Genomic DNA, 23512 nt, shown 5'->3' with positions numbered 1-23512 from the left:
GTACGAACCATGGCCATGATACCTCTTCAACATCGAAATGAGAAATACCGGATGAATTCCTAATAAGCTCGGAGGTAAAGCCAACTCATAAGCTACCTCCCTCACACACTTGAGAATCTCAAATGGCCCAATGAATCTGGAGCTACTTGCCCTACTTCCCAAGCCTCATCGCACCCTTCTGTCACGACCCGGCTAGGGGGCCGCGATGAGCACCCGGAGCTACCCCACCCGGGCACCCCTTATCGTACATAACATAACATCTAAGAGAACTGTAAATAAATTCATGCATTTTAATCATATTAATCCCATTAGACGACCATCATCATTTAACACATCATAGGCATCTATGCCACATCATAAGTACATACTTGCTTTTCCATAGGCCGACATGGCCAAATATCTCTACCCACATACACATGACTACGAGCCTCTAAGAGTATGACACATCATATGAGCGGGACAGGACCCTGCTATGCCCATAATTATGTACACAAAAGAGTGAGTACCCAAAAGCTCTGGCTCCGAAGAAATGGAGCTCTGCTATGCAATCTCTGAATAAGCAGCTATGGATCAAGTCTGTCTCCCGGTGCACCTGCGGGCATGACGCAGCGTCCACAAACAAAAGGACGTCAGTACGAAGAATGTACTGAGTACGTAAAGCGTGAGCAACATCGATATAGAGGCATAATAAGCAACATATGAAATAGCATAGAAAGAGAGACATTATTATCATCATCATGGTACATACTTGCTTTTCCATAGGGACTTCTCATTTCTAATACGTATCATGTGTACATAGTCTTATCACATTCATATTCATATTTTATACATAGACATATCATATATATAGTATTTTCATAACATACCCGACCTCGTAGGATCGGTGTTTCATACATACTTGGCCAACCAAGGCTCAAGATCATACATACCTGGCCCTACCAAGGCATCAGGGTTATCCGTACCTTCTGTAGAAGTGCGCGCGCGTTACGTAATCATATACATACTTTATACATATTCATATACATATATTCTTACCCGGCATCATAAGCTCGGAGTCTTATCATAGCCCTTAGTAGGCACACATATATACATATAATAGCTCGTAAGCATTTCTAGTCCCAATTACTCTCATCGTCATTACTATCGTCACATCTACCTTATAGGCTTACTCGTCATACGAGGAACATAGTATAATCATAGTACATATCAAGGATCGTGAGCTTGTGAGCTCGGAATATTGATCATTTAGAGACAACATACTCATGTAGAGGACTTAGGAATTTGGCCAAGAACCATGCCTTATGAAAGAAGGGTTAGCCTCACATACCTCTTCGTCGAACTATTCTACACTTGCGCATACTCCTTCGATGCTCAAGTTTCTACCTTCATTAATATTATAACAATAGCCATTAGTCATTCACATTATCCACATTCCTCATTTTACCTTCCATTGACCATTTTAGTATATACTTCTATCATCCAAGTATTTCAACTCCCCAATACGTTAACCAACATATAAATATCATGAATCTTACCTTAGATGATGTAGGAACAAGCTTTGGTTGATAATACTTCACTTTGAGCAAAACCCTAGTTTTTCTCCATTTGCATTTCTTGACTTGAATGGTATTTAATGGCTTGCTTACACTTGATTCACTTGTTTATGTTGTTGGTGACTTATAATCCTTGAAAACTTATGAAATTAATGTAGAGAGATGATTCTAGAGAGAAGTGGTGTAATGTAGAAATGAAATAAAACAAGTCTTGGTCCCCATATTTAATGAATTGAAAATCTGTGCTGAGGTGAACAGTGGTCGTCCATGGAGGTTTACCGTCCATATTCCACTTTACGGACCGTCCCTCGTGGTCGTCTTTAACCTTAAGCAGAGCCAGAAACTTTGGGCTGCATGCATGGTGGTTTACGACCATGGTTTACGGGCCGTAAATCACTTTACGGTCCGTCCTCCTGGTCATATTTTACCATTTCTCGACTGGCAGAAAGTTGAAGCCTTGCATGGCAGTTTACCACTGCCAATTTACGGACCGTGTTCCATTTTACGGTCCGTATTTTGCACTTTACGACCACTGGGCTGTTTTGCCAACTTTCAACTTTTCACATTTCTCGACTTTTCATTCTAATCATTCTCATCCATATACGCACATTGCTCATGAAACATTATACCCTCGCACACATCACTAGTTCGTTTACTTGCGTACCAACGGGAAATTTTCCGAGGTGTAACATTCTACCCCCCTTAGGAACATTCGTCCTCGAATGTTAAGGGCTTGGGAATTCTATAAAGTTTTGCCAGGGTTTCCTTTGTAATGTGGCACTACCACCCTGTCACAGCAACCCACAATAACAATGCCTCACAGGGCAACAATACAACAGCAATAGAAATTTGGCCACACACACGACCCAAAAGCATAAAAAGAATCATACATACCTCATGATCTCGACGTCTCATTTAGGACTTCTTCCAAAGGCTGAAATAGATGCGGGTACTTGGATCACATATTTTCTTCCGCTTCCCATGTCATTTCCTCTCGATTGTTATTTCTCCACAAAACTTTAACTAAGGCCACTTCTTTGTTTCTAAGCCTCCGTACTTGCCTATCTAATATGGCAATGGGTGTTTCGTCATAGGATGGCCTTTCTGTCACTTGGACATCATTTACTGGGACGATCCTCGTAGGATCTCCAACACATTTACGAAGCATCGAGACATGAAAAACTAGATGAACTGACTCCAAGTCTGGAGGTAAGTCTAATTCATAGGCCACTTTGCCTACCTTCCGCACAATCTCATAAGGCCCTATATACCGGGGACTAAGCTTCCCCTTTTTGCCAAATCTCATAACGCCCTTCATCGGCGATACTTTCAAGAACACCCAATCCTTAACTTGGAACTCTAAGTCCCTTCGACGATTATCCGCATAGGACTTCTGATGACTTTGAGCCACTAACAACCGATCTTGTATGAGCTTGAATTTTTCTATGGCTTGCTGGACCAAATCTGGTCCTATCAATTTAGTCTCGCCTACCTCAAACCACCCAATCGGGGATCTACACTTTCGCCCATATAAAGCCTCATACGGTGCCATTTGAATGCTACAATGATCACTGTTATTGTAGGCAAACTCAATGAGTGGCAAATGGCATCCCAACTACCTCCAAAATCTATCATACATGCCCGTAACATATCTTCAAGAGTATGAATGGTACGTTCAGCTTGCCCATCGGTCTGTGGGTGAAATGTCGTGCTGAGGCTCACTCGGGTCCCTAAACCCTCTTGAAAAGACTCCCAAAATTTGGCCGTAAACTGAGTCCCTCTGTCGGAGATAATAGATACTGGGACGCCATGGAGTCTCACTATCTCTTTAAGATAAAGCTTTGCATAATCTTCTGCCACATAGGTCGTCCTGACTAGTAAGAAATGAGCTGACTTTGTGAGTCTATCAACAATCACCCATATAGAATAACACTTACGTCGAGAACGGGGTAAACCTATAATGAAGTCCATGTTAATCACTTCCCACTTCCAAGTTTGGATCTCTATAGCTTGTAGCAATCCGCCCGACTTTTGGTGTTCAATTTTCACTTGCTGGCAATTGGGACATTGAGCTACGAATTCTGCCATATCCTTCTTCATCCCACTCCACCAATATATAGACTTAAGATCATGATACATCTTCGTCGATCCGGGGTAGACAGAATAACGGGAACAATGAGCTTCCCTCAATATTTGGTGTCGTAAGTCTGCCATATCGGGAACACATAATCTGCCTCGACATCGGAGAACTCCGTCTCCTGAAATATCAAACGATGACTCCTCTTTCTGAGGGAGTGTATCTCTGTGCTGCATCAGCATGTGATCCTCATATTGTCGCTCTTTTACTTCCGCTACTAGCGATGAAACTGCTGAATTCTGAATAGTTACTTTGCTGCTACCTGAGCCCACTACTCAGACTCCTAGGCTAGCTAACTGTTGAAGCTCACGGGTCATTTCCCTCTTTCCTTGTCGTATTCCACATAGACTTCCCATGGATCTGCGGCTAACAACATTAGCCACAACGTTAGCCTTTCCGGGGTGATACAAGATATCAACGTCATAATCTTTCAGCAGCTCCAACCATCGTCGTTGCCGCAAATTTAACTCTTTCTGCTTGAAGATGTACTGGAGACTCTTATGATCTGTACAAATATCCACATGCACACCGTATAAATAATGTCTCCATATCTTTAGAGCATGAACCACCGCAGCCAATTCTAAATCATGGGTTGGATAGTTCTGTTCATGTTTCCGTAATTGCCTAGAAGAATACGCAATCACCTTGCCGTGTTGCATCAATAAACAACCTAGCCCGACGCCTGAAGCATCGCAATAAACAACATATCCTTTCAATTCCTCTAGAAGTGTCAAGACTGGGGCTGAAGTCAATCGGTCTTTCAACTCTTGGAAACTACGTTCGCAAGCATCTGTCCATTGAAACTTAGCTGACTTCTGAGTCATCTTTGTGAGTGGTGCAGAAATAGAAGAAAAACCCTCAACGAATCTCCTGTAATAGCCTGCTAAGCCCAGAAAGCTACGAACCTCCGTAGGAGTCGTGGGCCTTGGCCAAGTCTTCACGGCCTCGATCTTTTGGCTATCCACCCGAATACCATCAGCTGCAACAATATGGCCCAGAAATGATACTGAGTTCAACCAAACTCACACTTGGAGAATTTTGCAAACAACTCTCGAGCTCGAAGAACTCCAAGGACAATTCGCAAATGATCCGCATGCTCGGCCTCGGATCTAGAATACACTAAGATGCCATCGATGAATACAATTACAAATAGATCCAGAAAAGGTCTGAATACATTATTCATTTGGTCCATAGACACTGTCGGCACATTAGTTAGCCCAAACTACATTACTCGGAACTCGAAATGGCCATACCTTGTTCTGAAAGCTGTCTTAGGGATATCTTTCTCTTTAACTCTCACTTGGTGATACCCGGACCTCAAATCAATCTTTGAAAACCATTTGGCACCTTGCAATTGATCAAATAAATCATCAATCCTCGGGAGAGGATACTTGTTCTTAATCGTCACTTTCTTCAATTGCCGATAATCAATGCACATTCTCAAGGAGCCATCTTTCTTTCGGACAAACAGTACGGGTGCTCCCCACGGGGATGAACTAGGCCTAATGAAGCCCTTTTCAAGCAAGTCTTTCAATTGCTCTTTCAACTCTTTCAATTCTGCAGATGCCATCCTATAGGGAGGAATAGATATGGGTTTAGTGTCTGGCAACACATCAATCGCAAAATCAATCTCACGCTCAGGAGGAAGGCCTGGAAGCTCTTCCGGGAACACATCCGGAAATTCATTCACTACCGGAACTGACTGAAGAGTTGGCGATTCAGCCTCTACATCTTGAACTCGCACTAGGTCATAAATACACCCTTTCGTGATCATTTTCCTTGCCTTTAGATAGGAAATAAACCTACCTTTTGGTGATGCCATATTTCCCTTCCATTTTAAAGCTGGTTCTCCCGGAAATTGGAAATGAGCCATTTTCATCCTACAATCGACATTGGCGTAACAAGAAGCTAACCAATCCATGCCCATAATGACATCAAAATCTACCATCTTTAGTTCATGCAAGTCATCTATAGTACGGTGGTCACATATCACGACTACACAATTTCTATTCACTCGGCTAGCTATTACCGATTCGCCAACGGGCGTAGACACCTCAAAAGGTTTGATCGACTCCGGCTCGACTATTAACCGACCCGCAATGTATGGAGTAACATAAGACAATGTGGAGCCCGGATCAATCAAAGAATATACATCATGAGAGAATACCGATAATATACCTGTGACTACGTCAGGAGAAGACTCAAGATCTTGGCGTCTAGACAAAGCATAAATACGGTGCTGAGGACCGCTAGAAGTGGGAGCTCTCCCTCTGCCTCTACCATGGCCAGCTGGCGCATGTGAACCTGGCCCCGTAGGGCGTACCGATGCTGAAGATCCGGCTGCTGACCCTGAAGGCTGGGTACTACCTCTGCCATGAACTGAGGGGCAATCACGCATAATATGGCCTGGCCGGCCACATGAATAGCAAGCGTCTGAACCTGATCAACACTGACCCCAATGCATCTTCCTACACTGGGAACACTGTGGTACGGGTGGCCTTGACGGGCCTAAATCATCTCTGAACTGAGGTCCTGAATAACTCGGACTCGACCCTGAACGAGCAGATCTATCAAGGCCCTGGCCTAAAAACCGTGGAAGGGGATTGGTCATAGAATAGCCTGAATGGCTGGGAAACTGCTGTCTGTGTCCGCCTCTGGACTCGCTCCTCGAACCCGAAGATCTGGCCCTCTTGCTATGGCCCCTATCCTGCTCACATTCATTTCTCCGCTGTTGTAGGTGTTCCTCTAATTCCTGAGCATATGCCTGAATGCGTGCAATATCCATGCCATCCTGAAGGGACGCAGTCAAGCATTTATCCATCAAGTGTGGCCCTAGGCCTTTCACGAACCGGTGTACCCAATCGCCCATATCCGCTACCATGGCCGAAGCATACCTGGCCAAGGAGTTGAAGCGGAGACTATACTCTGTGGCACTCATGCTACCTTGCCACAAATTCAATAATTTATCGGCCCTAGCTCGCCGAACTTCCGGAGGCATGTAATGACGGAGAAAAGCATCAACGAACTCTTGCTATACCGGTGGGGGTGCATTGGCTCCCCGTGAAGCCATCCAAACTGTATACCACTGGATTGAGACATCCCTCAATCTATACGACGCTAGCTCCACCAACTCAGTGTCTGAAGCATGTATCAATCGGAGCGTCCCCAACATACCGTCTATGAAGTCCTGAGGATCCTCCTCCAGGCTTGACCCAAAGAATTCCGGGGGTTTCAAAGTAATAAAGTCATGGGCCCTTGCACTAACAGCCCTGTCTCCATGCCCTGAGCTTTGCCTCTGAGTCTGGGCCGCAACCAATTGAGTCAATAAATTAATGGCCTCTTTCACATCCTGGCCCGAAGCATCTGGTGGAGGAGCCGGAGCTGGGGCTGAGGCTCTCTCACGCTCCTCAGTAATAGGCACTGTCTGGGAGGATTGAGATTGAGCCGCACTCTGGGACTCACTTTCCTCTACTACCGGTGGCGGTGCTCTTTTAGCTCACTTTTCTGTCACCATCTTTCCCTTCTGGGTTGCCGTAGCCTTTTTCTTTATAGGCATCCTCTGAAATACATAACGCACAATTAAGGAACAAGATTTTCTTACATCATAGCTCTATCGCACGATTCTTATGAAGAAAGAAGGTCATTTATTCCTAAAATGTCTGCAGCTTCCTGTTTATAAGCGTGGCGCGCAACACACCCATAACCAAGACTCTACTAGACATGGCTCGTAGACACATCCTAGGACTGAACTGCTCTGATACAACTTTTGTCACGACCCGGCTAGGGGGCCGCGACGAGCACCCGGAGCTACCCCACCCGGGCACCCCTTATCGTACATAACATAACATCTAAGCGAACCGTAAATCAATTCATGCATTTTAATCATATTAATACCATTAGACGACCATCATCATTTAACACATCATAGTAATCCATGCCACATCATAAGTACAAGACCGACGAGGCCAACAAAAGATATACAAAACATAGGCCGACATGGCCAAACATCTCTACCCACATACACATGACTACGAGCCTCTAAGAGTATGACACATCATATGAGCGGGACAGGACCCCGCTATGCCCATAATTATGTAAACAAAAGAGTGAGTACCCAAAAGCTCTAGCTCCGAAGAAATGGAGCTCTGCTATGCAATCTCTGAATAAGCAGCTATGGATCAAGTCTGTCTCCCGGTGCACCTGCGGGCATGACGCAGCGTCCACAAACAAAAGGACGTCAGTACGAAGAATGTACTGAGTACGTAAAGCGTGAGCAACATCGATATAGAGGCATAATAAGCAACATATGAAATAGCATAGAAAGAGAGACATTATTATCATCATCATGGTACATACTTGCTTTTCCATAGGGACTTCTCATTTCTAATACGTATCATGTGTACATAGTCTTCTCACATTCATATTCATATTTTATACATATACATATCATATATATAGTATTTTCATAACATACCCGACCTCGTAGGATCGGTGTTTCATACATACTTGGCCAACCAAGGCTCAAGATCATACATACCTGGCCCTACCAAGGCATCAGGGTTATCCGTACCTTCTGTAGAAGTGCGCGCGCGTTACGTAATCATATACATACTTTATACATATTCATATACATATATTCTTACCCGGCATCATAAGCTCGGAGTCTTATCATAGCCCTTAGTAGGCACACATATATACATATAATAGCTCGTAAGCATTTCTAGTCCCAATTACTCTCATCGTCATTACTATCGTCACATCTACCTTATAGGCTTACTCGTCATACGAGGAACATAGTATAATCATAGTACATATCAAGGATCGTGAGCTTGTGAGCTCGGAATATTGATCATTTAGAGACAACATACTCATGTAGAGGACTTAGGAATTTGGCCAAGAACCATGCCTTATGAAAGAAGGGTTAGCCTCACATACCTCTTCGTCGAACTATTCTACACTTGCGCATACTCCTTCGATGCTCAAGTTTCTACCTTCATTAATATTATAACAATAGCCATTAGTCATTCACATTATCCACATTCCTCATTTTACCTTCCATTGACCATTTTAGTATATACTTCTATCATCCAAGTATTTCAACTCCCCAATACGTTAACCAACATATAAATATCATGAATCTTACCTTAGATGATGTAGGAACAAGCTTTGGTTGATAATACTTCACTTTGAGCAAAACCCTAGTTTTTCTCCATTTGCATTTCTTGACTTGAATGGTATTTAATGGCTTGCTTACACTTGATTCACTTGTTTATGTTGTTGGTGACTTATAATCCTTGAAAACTTATGAAATTAATGTAGAGAGATCATTCTAGAGAGAAGTGGTGTAATGTAGAAATGAAATAAAACAAGTCTTGGTCCCCATATTTAATGAATTAAAAATCTGTGCTGAGGTGAACAGTGGTCGTCCATGGAGGTTTACCGTCCATATTCCACTTTACGGACCGTCCCTCGTGGTCGTCTTTAACCTTAAGCAGAGCCAGAAACTTTGGGCTGCATGCATGGTGGTTTACGACCATGGTTTACGGGCCGTAAATCACTTTACGGTCCGTCCTCCTGGTCATATTTTACCATTTCTCGACTAGCAGAAAGTTGAAGCCTTGCATGGCAGTTTACGACTGCCAATTTACGGACCGTGTTCCATTTTACGGTCCGTATTTTGCACTTTACGACCACTGGGCTGTTTTGCCAACTTTCAACTTTTCACATTTCTCGACTTTTCATTCTAATCATTCTCATCCATATACGCACATTGCTCATGAAACATTATACCCTCGCACTCCTCGCACACATCACTAGTTCGTTTACTTGCGTACCAACGGGAAATTTTCCGAGGTGTAACATTCTACCCCCCTTAGGAACATTCGTCCTCGAATGTTAAGGGCTTGGGAATTCTATAAATTTTTGCCAGGGTTTCCTTTGTAATGTGGCACTACCACCCTGTCACAGCAACCCACAATAACAATGCCTCACAGGGCAACAATACAACAGCAATAGAAATTTGGCCACACACACGACCCAAAAGCATAAAAAGAATCATACATACCTCATGATCTCGACGTCTCATTTAGGACTTCTTCCAAAGGTTGAAATAGATGCGGGTACTTGGATCACATATTTTCTTCCGCTTCCCATGTCATTTCCTCTCGATTGTTATTTCTCCACAAAACTTTAACTAAGGCCACTTCTTTGTTTCTAAGCCTCCGTACTTGCCTATCTAATATGGCAATGGGTGTTTCGTCATAGGATGGCCTTTCTGTCACTTGGACATCATTTACTGGGACGATCCTCGTAGGATCTCCAACACATTTACGAAGCATCGAGACATGAAAAACTAGATGAACTGACTCCAAGTCTGGAGGTAAGTCTAATTCATAGGCCACTTTGCCTACCTTCCGCACAATCTCATAAGGCCCTATATACCGGGGACTAAGCTTCCCCTTTTTGCCAAATCTCATAACGCCCTTCATCGGCGATACTTTCAAGAACACCCAATCCTTAACTTGGAACTCTAAGTCCCTTCGACGATTATCCGCATAGGACTTCTGATGACTTTGAGCCGCTAACAACCGATCTTGTATGAGCTTGAATTTTTCTATGGCTTGCTGGACCAAATCTGGTCCTATCAATTTAGTCTCGCCTACCTCAAACCACCCAATCGGGGATCTACACTTTCGCCCATATAAAGCCTCATACGGTGCCATTTGAATGCTACAATGATAACTGTTGTTGTAGGCAAACTCAATGAGTGGTAAATGGTCATCCCAACTACCTCCAAAATCTATCATACATGCCCGTAACATATCTTCAAGAGTATGAATGGTACGTTCAGCTTGCCCATCGGTCTGTGGGTGAAATGTCGTGCTGAGGCTCACTCGGGTCCCTAAACCCTCTTGAAAAGACTCCCAAAATTTGGCCGTAAACTGAGTCCCTCTGTCGGAGATAATAGATACTTGGACGCCATGGAGTCTCACTATCTCTTTAAGATAAAGCTTTGCATAATCTTCTGCCACATAGGTCGTCCTGACTAGTAAGAAATGAGCTGACTTTGTGAGTCTATCAACAATCACCCATATAGAATAACACTTACGTCGAGAACGGGGTAAACCTATAATGAAGTCCATGTTAATCACTTCCCACTTCCAAGTTTGGATCTCTATAGCTTGTAGCAATCCGCCCGACTTTTGGTGTTCAATTTTCACTTGCTGGCAATTGGGACATTGAGCTACGAATTCTGCCATATCCTTCTTCATCCCACTCCACCAATATATAGACTTAAGATCATGATACATCTTCGTCGCTCCGGGGTGGACAGAATAACGGGAACAATGAGCTTCCCTCAATATTTGGTGTCGTAAGTCTGCCATATCGGGAACACATAATCTGCCTCGACATCGGAGAACTCCGTCTCCTGAAATATCAAACGATGACTCCTCTTTCTGAGGGAGTGTATCTCTGTACTGCATCAGCATGTGATCCTCATATTGTCGCTCTTTTACTTCCGCTACTAGCGATGAAACTGCTGAATTCTGAATAGTTACTTCGCTGCTACCTGAGCCCACTACTCAGACTCCTAGGCTAGCTAACTGTTGAAGCTCACGGGTCATTTCCCTCTTTCCTTGTCGTATTCCACATAGACTTCCCATGGATCTGCGGCTAACAGCATTAGCCACAACGTTAGCCTTTCCGGGGTGATACAAGATATCAACGTCATAATCTTTCAGCAGCTCCAACCATCGTCGTTGCCGCAAATTTAACTCTTTCTGCTTGAAGATGTACTGGAGACTCTTATGATCTGTATAAATATCCACATGCACACCGTATAAATAATGTCTCCATATCTTTAGAGCATGAACCACCGCAGCCAATTCTAAATCATGGGTTGGATAGTTCTGTTCATGTTTCCGTAATTGCCTAGAAGAATACGCAATCACCTTGCTATGTTGCATCAATAAACAACCTAGCCCGACGCCTGAAGCATCGCAATAAACAACATATCCTTTCAATCCCTCTGGAAGTGTCAAGACTGGGGCTTAAGTCAATCGGTCTTTCAACTCTTGGAAACTACGTTCGCAAGCATCTGTCCATTGAAACTTAGCTGACTTCTGAGTCATCTTTGTGAGTGGTGCAGAAATAGAAGAAAAACCCTCAACGAATCTCCTGTAATAGCCTGCTAAGCCCAGAAAGTTACGAACCTCCGTAGGAGTCGTGGGCCTTGGCCAAGTCTTCAATGGACAGATGCTATTTACTTCAAACTCAACTTAGGGACCTCTCTATCTAAGATCGCAATAGGCTCTTCCTCATACGTCAAGTTCTCATCTATCAAAATTGAATCCCAACGGATTATGTACGAACCATGGCCATGATACCTCTTCAACATCGAAATGAGAAATACCGGATGAATTCCTAATAAGCTCGGAGGTAAAGCCAACTCATAAGCTACCTCCCTCACACACTTGAGAATCTCAAATGGCCCAATGAATCTGGAGCTACTTGCCCTACTTCCCAAGCCTCATCGCACCCTTCTGTCATAACATAACATCTAAGAGAACTGTAAATCAATTCATGCATTTTAATCATATTAATCCCATTAGACGACCATCATCATTTAACACATCATAGGCATCTATGCCACATCATAAGTACAAGGCCGACGAGGCTAACAAAAGATATACAAAACATAGGCCGACATGGCCAAATATCTCTACCCACATACACATGACTACGAGCCTCTAAGAGTATGACACATCATATGAGCGGGACAGGACCCTGCTATGCCCATAATTATGTACACAAAAGAGTGAGTACCCAAAAGCTCTGGCTCCGAAGAAATGGAGCTCTGCTATGCAATCTCTGAATAAGCAGCTATGGATCAAGTCTGTCTCCCGGGGCACCTGCGGGCATGACGCAGCGTCCACAAACAATAGGACGTCAGTACGAAGAATGTACTGAGTACGTAAAGTGTGAGCAACATCGATATAGAGGCATAATAAGCAACATATGAAATAGCATAGAAAGGGAGACATTATTATCATCATCATGGTACATACTTGCTTTTCCATAGGGACTTCTCATTTCTAATACGTATCATGTGTACATAGTCTTATCACATTCATATTCGTATTTTATACATAGACATATCATATATATAGTATTTTCATAACATACCCGACCTCGTAGGATCGGTGTTTCATACATACTTGGCCAACCAAGGCTCAAGATCATACATACCTGGCCCTACCAAGGCATCAGGGTTATCCGTACCTTCTGTAGAAGTGCGCGCGCGTTACGTAATCATATACATACTTTATACATATTCATATAAATATATTCTTACCCGGCATCATAAGCTCGGAGTCTTATCATAGCCCTTAGTAGGCACACATATATACATATAATAGCTCGTAAGCATTTCTAGTCCCAATTACTCTCATCGTCATTACTATCGTCACATCTACCTTATAGGCTTACTCGTCATACGAGGAACATAGTATAATCATAGTACATATCAAGGATCGTGAGCTTGTGAGCTCGGAATATTGATCATTTAGAGACAACATACTCATGTAGAGGACTTAGGAATTTGGCCAAGAACCATGCCTTATGAAAGAAGGGTTAGCCTCACATACCTCTTCGTCGAACTATTCTACACTTGCGCATACTCCTTCGATGCTCAAGTTTCTACCTTCATTAATATTATAACAATAGCCATTAGTCATTCACATTATCCACATTCCTCATTTTACCTTCCATTGACCATTTTAGTATATACTTCTATCATCCAAGTATTTCAACTCCCCAATACGTTAACCAACATATAAATATCATGAATCTTACCTTAGATGATGTAGGAACAAGCTTTGGTTGATAATACTTCACTTTGAGCAAAACCCTAGTTTTTCTCCATTTGCATTTCTTGACTTGAATGGTATTTAATGGCTTGCTTACACTTGATTCACTTGTTTATGTTGTTGGTGACTTATAATCCTTGAAAACTTATGAAATTAATGTAGAGAGATGATTCTAGAGAGAAGTGGTGTAATGTAGAAATGAAAAAAAACAAGTCTTGGTCCCCATATTTAATGAATTGAAAATCTGTGCTGAGGTGAACAGTGGTCGTCCATGGAGGTTTACCGTCCATATTCCACTTTACGGACCGTCCCTCGTGGTCGTCTTTAACCTTAAGCAGAGCTAGAAACTTTGGGCTGCATGCATGGTGGTTTACGACCATGGTTTACGGGTCGTAAATCACTTTACGGTCCGTCCTCCTGGTCATATTTTACCATTTCTCGACTGGCAGAAAGTTGAAGCCTTGCATGGCAGTTTACGACTGCCAATTTACGGACCGTGTTCCATTTTACGGTCCGTATTTTGCACTTTACGACCACTGGGCTGTTTTGCCAACTTTCAACTTTTCACATTTCTCGACTTTTCATTCTAATCATTCTCATCCATATACGCACATTGCTCATGAAACATTATACCCTCGCACTCCTCGCACACATCACTAGTTCGTTTACTTGCGTACCAATGGGAAATTTTCCGAGGTGTAACACCTTCATAGGTGAGACTTTCAACAATACTTATTCTCCCTCTCCAAACTCAAGATCTCGAACCTTACGGTCTGTGTACTCCTTCTACCTACTCCGTGCTGCCAGAAGCTTTGCTTGAATCATCTTCACTTTCTCTAATGACTCCTTCAGAAGGTCCGTACTCCAGGGTCTTACTTGAAACGCATCGAATCACCCAATAGGAGACCTACACCTCCTCTCATACAACGCCTTAAATGGAGCCATGTCGATGCTTGAGTGGTAGCTATTATTACAGGAGAACTTGGCCAATGGTAAGAACTGATCCCAATGATCGCCAAAGTCTATCACATAGGCCCGAAGCATATCCGCAAGAACCTGATTAGTCTGCTCGGACTTCCCGTCAGTCTAAGGGTGGAAATCTGTACTAAGGTCCTACTTAGTACCTAATTCCTCATGCAGATGCTCCAAAAATTGAGATGTGACCGTTGTACCCCTGTCGGACACGATGGAGATAGGAATCCCATGTAGTCTAACAACTTCACGGATGTATATCTTAACTAATTTCTCTACGTCATAAGTTATCCGAATCTGAATGAAGTGAGCAGACTTAGTCAACTTGTAAACAATAACCCAGATAGAATCAAACTCTCCCAACATCTTCGGAAGACCAACCATGAAATCCATTGCTATTCTTTCTGTCATGACCCAACAAGAGGGCCGTGACGGGCACCCGTAGCTACCACGCCGAACACCTCTAAACATACATCATATAATCATTTCTGGGTGGACCATAAAGATAGCTCACGGATATCATAATCTGTACATCCAATTGCCTCATAAGGCAGATACCATGCATGCTTAGCTTTCTTTGAAAAACATTCCTCATACATGTATACGTAAAATAGAATTGCTGCAGAACGTGCAGCCCAATCCAAAAGCATATCATTTTGCCGCGGAACGAACAGACCGATCCATATAATATATATATAACGAATGGCCCGATCCATTTAACCATATATCCCGGGTCCGGGCATCCCGCGTCCGGGACGATATTATAATATACCAACTGATCAGGTGACTATGCGTACATAACGCCTCGCCCTTTTTCCCATAACCCTATATATATATATATATATATATATATATATATATATATATATATATATATATATATACATATACATACATAAATGAAATCAACATCATCATTAGCATTATCATTATCACTATATCCTTCCTTAGAAGATCAACTATCTTAAGGTGAAGTCGACGATGTCATGGGAGTCTCGAGAATTATGAACTTAGATGGCATTGAAAATAAAATCATTATCTTTACTATATCTCACCTTGAAGGAACGAGTAACATGAGTTGAGACCATCAACAATAAGTAAGATCAAGGGATTCATGGAATGGTTCGATAATTTCATAATGCTCTCAAATCATAGCTTCGAAATTTCCAGAATAGAATCATCATCATCGTCACAATCATTATAGAACATTTTTCATTTAAAATCATAAAAGCCTTCGAAATCTTGAATTCTTACTTTTGGGAATAAGAACGGCATAGAAATATAGACGGAATCTTAGCTTAAGAATCATGCCTTTGAAAGAAAGGGACGAGCCTTAACATACCTTTCGGTTTCCTTAGTCGTTCAAAGTTTATTCTTCCAAGCTTGCAACTCTAAACGTAAACCATCCATATTATCATTAGGCTCAATATCGTACATTTATCTCAAGCATTCAAATGGAATCTTTTTAGAATCTACTGAAATTCGGGCAGCATCTCCCCTATATTCTTTACCTCCTCCAAATACAAAAACAACTCCCAGACAATACCAACAACATCAACAACAATATCAATACCAATATATTCAATAAAACATCCCACACGATGTTTCTCCAATTTTCAAACCTACCATAACAACATCCATAATACAATAATCAAATAATTTTATTCAATTTAATCTCAAATTAATCAAAAATTCTCTTTCAAGCTCACCTCATGACCATCTACTTTAATTCCTCTCTTTATAATTTTTCTCTCATGATTCTTTTCTTTTTAAGAATTGCTAAACCGTTACATCATCTCAATCATGTAAATAATAATAGGAAAAACATACCTTATAGTGGAAGAACTTCACTGTATTCACCCCTTTTCAAGATTAAGTTCATCACCACCTTGAAGAGAAACAAGAACAATTATCTTCCATGAATGTTCTTTGATATTTTGATGTTGATACTCTCTCTTGATGCTATGGAAAGGTTGTGGAAGATTATGGAGGGTTATGGAGTATTATGGAGGATTAGAAAAAATTATAGAAAGTTATGGAAGGTTATGGGCAATTATAAAACTCTCAAGAGCTCTTCAAGGACTCTCTAGAGATGTAGAGGATGAGAAAATGGTGAAAATTGATGAAAATTAATGGGTTATAGGAGTATTTATAGGTGCGTGTTGGGTCGGGGTTACTGTAGCATCCGGTTACTGTAGCAGCGTTTTTCTGCTCCGTCCTCCTAACTTGTAACGTCCATAACTCCCTTCTCCGATGTTACAGTGATGAACGGTTTGTTGCGTTGGAAACTAGACTCGAAGAAATTCATTTTAGGCTTTTGATACCCCTTAAAACTTCTTATATACCCGGAGATATACCTCTCCAAAGTTGACCCAAAATTCTGTCCAGAATTCTGTCAACTTTTTTACAAACTTATTTTCTTCACTTTGCTTGATCCTGGAATCTTCTGAAACTCTCCATACATGATATTTATCATTGACCATACTTGATAATGCTTCGTTCCTCATAATCCAAAGTTGTTTTGCCTAGCCATAGCTCGACATGCTTAAGTTCAAATTTAATAAGTGCTTCTCCAAAAGTATGGGGTGTAACATCCTTCCCCCCTTTAGAATCATTCGTCCTCGAATGTTGTAGCTTGTGGGCTTGCGACGCTATCATTAATTTTTTGAAAAAATTTTCCTCCTTTAGTTCCTTATCCCATAATGTTATACTATGGGCTCATTAGTCTTCTTTCATATTCTCCCAATTCTTTGTCGAACTCATTCATTAGTTCCATATCCCCAAGTTCTTATATATGTACCCAGTGGTCATTCTGATATCTAGCTACCATCCTGGGACCTGTTGCCATTAAGATGGTCTTAACTCATGATTGTTATGGCTCCATCCGATCCGTGAGCACTATTAATTGTTGTACTCTCTTGCCTTGCTCCTTATTTCTCTACTAGTAGACAAATTCTCTTGTTCAGATATGGCACCTTTCCTTGCTAGCTTCTCTGGTGCTATTTTAGATCATCCCTTTTTGTACTAGTCGACCTTATATCTATACACCGTATCACCTCTTTTTTATTCCTTGGTCAGACTCTTTAGTCTTTACAATACCATCATAGTTCCACCTATGGTTGCGCCCGGATGATTTGCAATAGCATTCCCTTTCTAGTGACTTAGTATTCTTAGTGATTACCGTTTCTTGGGTTCTTCGTCTCATACACACTTAGTCACGACTTCTTTTTAATGCGAGTATACTTCCCTCCTTAAGTCCCTGGCTCTCTTATACCGATGACTAATTTAGACTTAAACTAACCTCTATTCTTCTTCGGCTCCTTATCGTTGTCCTTGCACCATTCTGTTAGCCATCTCATCATTGCGATTGTTTATATGGTTCTATGCCATATACTCTCACAATCGATATGACTAGCGGCTTGAAATTTCACGACATACAAGGTACTCCCTCATCTCAGGTAGTACTGCTGCCTTGCTATCCATAAGCACTCTATCGTCCTTTCCTTTGAAGATTATTGAACTTCTTATAAATATTCCTCTTTATAAAGCTTTCATCTCTTCTAGTGCTACAAGTTCTTTTTAGTAATCTCGATTGTCCTTTATACTTATCCCTAGTCACATGCGGCCTTCCACACTCCTTCTGCTCACCCTGGGAGTGCTTTACTGCATATCTAAATATACCTAAAATTTCTTCGGCGCGAGTGATTCGAGTCATAGTCTGAAATACAACGTGTCGCATCGGCGAAACTTATTCTCCTTGATTGGCTAAACTTTCATCATCTTGTCATGCTTTCTTTTTCACATTTGTCTCATAATATACTTGCATTTAGTCCATTTTCACTTTTCTTTAGCACATTCTTGACATATCAGTTTGTCTCGAAATTTGACTCATTCAATCCAATATATTTCCCTCTTTTGAGCTTCGGAATATTGTAGCTCATCTTAGAACTAAATCTGTTCTTCCCCCTTTTTAAAGGATGTTCTCATGTAACCATAACCTTTGAGTGTTAACCACCTTTGATAGCCACCTGGCCGACCTTAGCGATCCTTCAACTCCTCTATTCCATATAATACCGGAGTTCTTTTCATCGTATGGTTTAACTTATTTTCCTTTTTGCTAATTGAGTTCTTGTATTGTATCAAATCAAAATGCTTATACATATCCGGTACAATTCAAATAACTTCTTTATTGTCTTTTCACTTTTACCTCTCATAACTAGTAGTCCCCTCGGCTAATGAATTAATGAGGACATCGGAATTCATTACGCCCTTTACGGAGTGTCCGACTATCCCATGCTCCTTTAATCCTAGTCTCTTCCCATGACTGTCTTCTTAATATCCTTGAAATTCTTCTTGCTCTGGCTTCCCAATTCCGATTTATATCTATACTATGCCATTAGAAGTTAATATTCCACACCATCCATTCCCACAACTCGTCCTTTCATTAGCTTCGCTCATTTTGTCCCGTAATTCTTCTTAACTACTTGTTTGCATCACAGCTGTGCATCATAGTCCTTCTAGTGGCCTATCGGTTCTTGTTCTTTTCATTAAATCCTCACAAAGTACACTCTTTCCTTTCTTCTTTCGTCGAGTCCTCATCTTCCTTTATGATACTTCAACTTGCACACACACACACACACACACACACACACACACACACACACACACACATATATATATATATATATATATATATATATATATATACAGAGAGAGAGAGAGAGAGAGAGAGAGAGAGAGAGAGAGAATTTTCTCTATTTTCTTCATGGTCGCATTTTACGCATCTTTCACACAACCATTATCTTATAATTTCAACTTTGTTTTCCCTTGGGCAAGCCACTAAATTTCTCCTTGTTGTCGGTGGCCACATAATTCCCTTTAACCATTTCATTGACACCTTTTCCTCCCTTTAGTCCTCATAGTTTCTTTTACTTGTAAAATGTCTGTTTTCATTAGTCATCCTTTAATGTTAGGTTAGAAAACTTTGGAGTGTTTCACTGCGAGTGCGAATCCCTTTTAACACTGAAAATCTCTTCTTAGGGTACTTTCTTCCCTTAAATAGGTGTACCAATCACGGGTTCATATCCATCCTCCTGGTCAAGTCTCAAGAGTTTAAAATTTTCTCGTCGCTCTTATAAGACCTGTTTATTTCTTCTCAAGGATGCACCTTTGTTCATTATTTACAACCTTCTTGGTTACGGTTATGGTTCCGGGGTCCTCACATTCATCCTTTGTCACGTACAATATTACTCTACCTCCTGTTGATCTATTTAAATTTGATCCTATCGTATGCTTTTCCTGCTTTCGTCCTAACCTTTTCCTCAAATATATATTACCTGACCCTCAAAAGGTATGCGTTTTCCTTGTCCAAGTTTCTCTCCCCTTCATTTCATGATATCATAACCTTCTTTTCCTAATACTCGTGCTTACATATTTGGTTTCGCTATCCCTATCCGATTTTAATTTCCAGGAAAACCCAATCCTGATTCTCTTCTGTAGGGCTTGCTATCTCAACTTTGACATACAACACAATTAATACTTTTAACATGTCGCAACATAAATCATAAAGGTATACATAATACTTGATGTAGTCACTCGTGACTTATATTTTTATCGCTTTTCAACACCTTTTCTTACGAGATATCCCATTACCATTTGATCTTATCCTGAATATATGGCTTTAATACATCTCCCTTCTTTTTTCCCCTGCTAGCCAGAGAATTCCAATTGTAAAGCTCATATGCTTCTAATTTCACTCGGGCTATTCTGGTGTCCCATATTCTTTTTTTTCCGTATGTCTAAATTTGTAGGTCCTCCTAACATATCTTTCTATGTCCTAACTGTGAATCCCAGCAATATAACTTTACTTAAAAATCTTTAATTGTACTTGTACCCTGTCTCTTTGTCGAAAATTATCAACCTCACATCCTTTACTTTCCTGTAGCAACTGAATTGATCCTTGCGATATTCTACCTTCACTTGTACCCTTACTCTCTTCTCTCCATACCCATAAACTAACATCGCACCTAATTTCTCTAGTGTCAATAACCTTCACAACACCCGTCTAAAAAAAATTAAGGTAAAGCCTTCTCATAAGGATCACCTAGAAATGCACCACATATTCCTAAGACTGATACAATCTCTACTTCCTTCGTCGGCCAAGCAACATCACATTTTGAAGTTATATAAACAACCTAGAAAACGATTATAATTACAATCCAACCTATCTAACCATTTCTCATTATTGAGTTCAAGGTCATCATTAATACCCGAAGTAACTTAGCAATAATAATTCTCATAATTAAATATTCAGAATTCCTTTGAATTCGAATGACTGGCGACTTCTAAATCACAATGTTACCCACATCATATGGGAAAGTTTGATAAAATGAGCCTGTGTGCCTATTATCAACCCGTCTTGATCTTATGTATATGTATAAACTTCTAGAGTAAAACTTTCCCCTACTCGTTAACTTCCTTTCCCATATCAATATCTTATTTTTATCTCTTACTCACCAATCTATAAATCGTAATACTGCACTTGAATTCTTAGTTTCAACTTTCCCTATATCTTCAATAAATCCCAATTCTCCAAAATCTCAAATGCGCTCATTACAAATCCTTTAATTACTAATCATTTTTCCCCTCCAGGGTTCTTCCCTTAAATTAAAATAAGATTATTCTAAAACTTCTCTTGGAAAGCATCTCACAATGGCTCATTCAATCATAACTTACCAAACGTCTGATTGTCACGTTGTCCCTTCATTCGTTCTCTATAGCATGGATATCCAAACAATCCAATTTGTAGAAATTTCGGCAGAGTTTCCTCTATACTTCTTACTGCCTCATTCCTGCACACAGTCCAGAAAACACATCCAATGCCTCACAAGGCTATCACAAATGCTCGTAATATCTAGTTCAAGTTCTTATATCCAATTCTATCAATATCAATAAGGCAGGAAACATACCTTTCAGAGTAACAACTTCAATTCTCATCAATTACCTCGTAGCGGCATAATCAACTGCTCATCCATAATCAAAACACTTAGGATTAGAATCAGGGACATCACATCCTATAGTTTAGCTCTACGGCACGATCTAAGATGAGAAAGAAAGGTCAATGGTTCCTAAATGCCCTGCAGCCTCTTGTTTATATGTGTGGCGCGCTTCACAAACATAAACGAGACTCTACTGGACATGGCTCGTAGACACTCCCCAGGACAAACTGCTCTGATACACTTTTGTCATGACCCAACTAGAGGGCCATGATCGGCACCCGGAGCTAACACGCCGAGCACTTCTAAACATACATCTTATAATCATTTCTGGGTGGACCGTAAAGATAGCTCATGGATATCATAATATGTACATCCAATTGCCTCATAAGGCAGATACCATGCATGCTTAGCTTTCTTTGAAAAACATTTCTCATACATGCATACGTAAAATAGAATTGCTGCGGAGCGTGCGGCCCGATCCAAAAGCATATCATTTTGCCGCGGAACGAACGGCCCGATCCAGAAATATATATATATATATATAATAGTGCCGAGGAACGAACGACTCGATCCATTTAACCATATATCCCGGGTCCGGGCATCTCGTTGATGAATGGTTATACAACGGTGGTCCTTATGAACTAATTGTTCTGCACTTCTTACTTGGCGTAGCTTGTTACAAAGGGCGATGCTACCGCATCGAGCCTGTTGTTGGAGAAAAAGATCAATGTATTGCTTATGTAGCTTACCCTTTAGACCTTTTTGAAGAAGGTTCTGTTACCAACATGTTTACTTCCATTGTAGGTACTGTATTTGGGTTCAAAGCCCTGCGCGCTCTACGTCTGGAAGATCTGCGAATCCCTACTGCTTATGTTAAAAAATTTCCAAGGTTCGCCTCATGGGATCCAAGTTGAAAGAGACAAATTGAACAAGTATGGTCGTCCTCTGTTGGGATGTACTATTAAACCTAAATTGGGGTTATCCACTAGAAACTATGATAGAGCTGTTTATGAATGTCTTTGCGGTGGACTTGATTTTACCAAAGATGATGAGAACGTGAACTCACAAGCATTTATGCTTTGGAGAGATCGTTTCTTATTTTGTACCAAAGCACTTTATAAAGCACAGGCTAAAATAGGTGAAATCAAAGGGCATTACTTGAATGCTACCGCAGGTACATGCGAAGAAATGATGAAAAGAGCTATATTTGCTAGAGAATTGGGTGTTTCGATCGTAATGCATGACTACTTAACGGGGGGATTCACCGCAAATACTAGTTTGGCTCATTATTGCCGACATAATAGTCTACTTCTTCATATCCACCGTGCAATGCATGCAGTTATTGATAGACAGAAGAATCATGGTATCCACTTCTGGGTATTAGCAAAAGCGTTACGTATGTCTGGTGGAGGTCATATTCACTCTGGTACCGTAGTAGGTAAACTTGAAAGTGAAAGAGACATAACTCTGGGCTTTGTTGATTTACGGCGTGATGATTTTATTGAACAAGATTGAAGTCGCGGTATTTATTTCACTCAAGATTAGGTCTCTTTACCAGGTGTTCTACCCGTGGCTTCAGGAGGTATTCACGTTTGGCATATGCCTGCTCTGACCGAGAACTTTGGGGATGATTTCGTACTACAGTTCGGTGGAGGAACTTTAGGACATCCTTGGGGCAATGCGTTAGGTGCCGTAGCTAATCGAGTAGCTCGAGAAGCATGTATAAAAGCTCGTAATGAAGGCCGAGCTGGATTTGAACCAGTGTAGACATATTGCCAATGAATTTACAGTCCGTCCCCATTAACCGCTCGGGCATCGACCTAAGAAGAATCAATTTTGGACTTATTGGTAATCCATGATCAACTTCCTTTCATAGTAACCTACCCCCAGGGGAATTCGAATCCCCGCTGCCTCCTTGAAAGAGAGATGTCCTAAAATGGGTCCTATAGAAAGTCCATCTATTCCTAATCTCCAATGGAAATC

The 23512-nt window shown here is 41.2% G+C and overlaps 1 pseudogene; it reads left to right on the top strand.

Moving 5' to 3' along the window:
- Positions 1-23296, top strand: part of LOC132601623 (ribulose bisphosphate carboxylase large chain-like) — a 46526-nt pseudogene extending 23230 nt beyond the window's left edge.
- Positions 23297-23512: the final 216 nt, after the last annotated feature.

Source organism: Lycium barbarum, chromosome 7 (assembly GCF_019175385.1).
Source record: "Lycium barbarum isolate Lr01 chromosome 7, ASM1917538v2, whole genome shotgun sequence".
Taxonomy (NCBI): Eukaryota; Viridiplantae; Streptophyta; class Magnoliopsida; order Solanales; family Solanaceae; genus Lycium; species Lycium barbarum.
The sequence above is the reverse complement of the archived record's forward strand: the minus strand, read 5'-3'. Positions and strand labels throughout refer to the sequence as shown.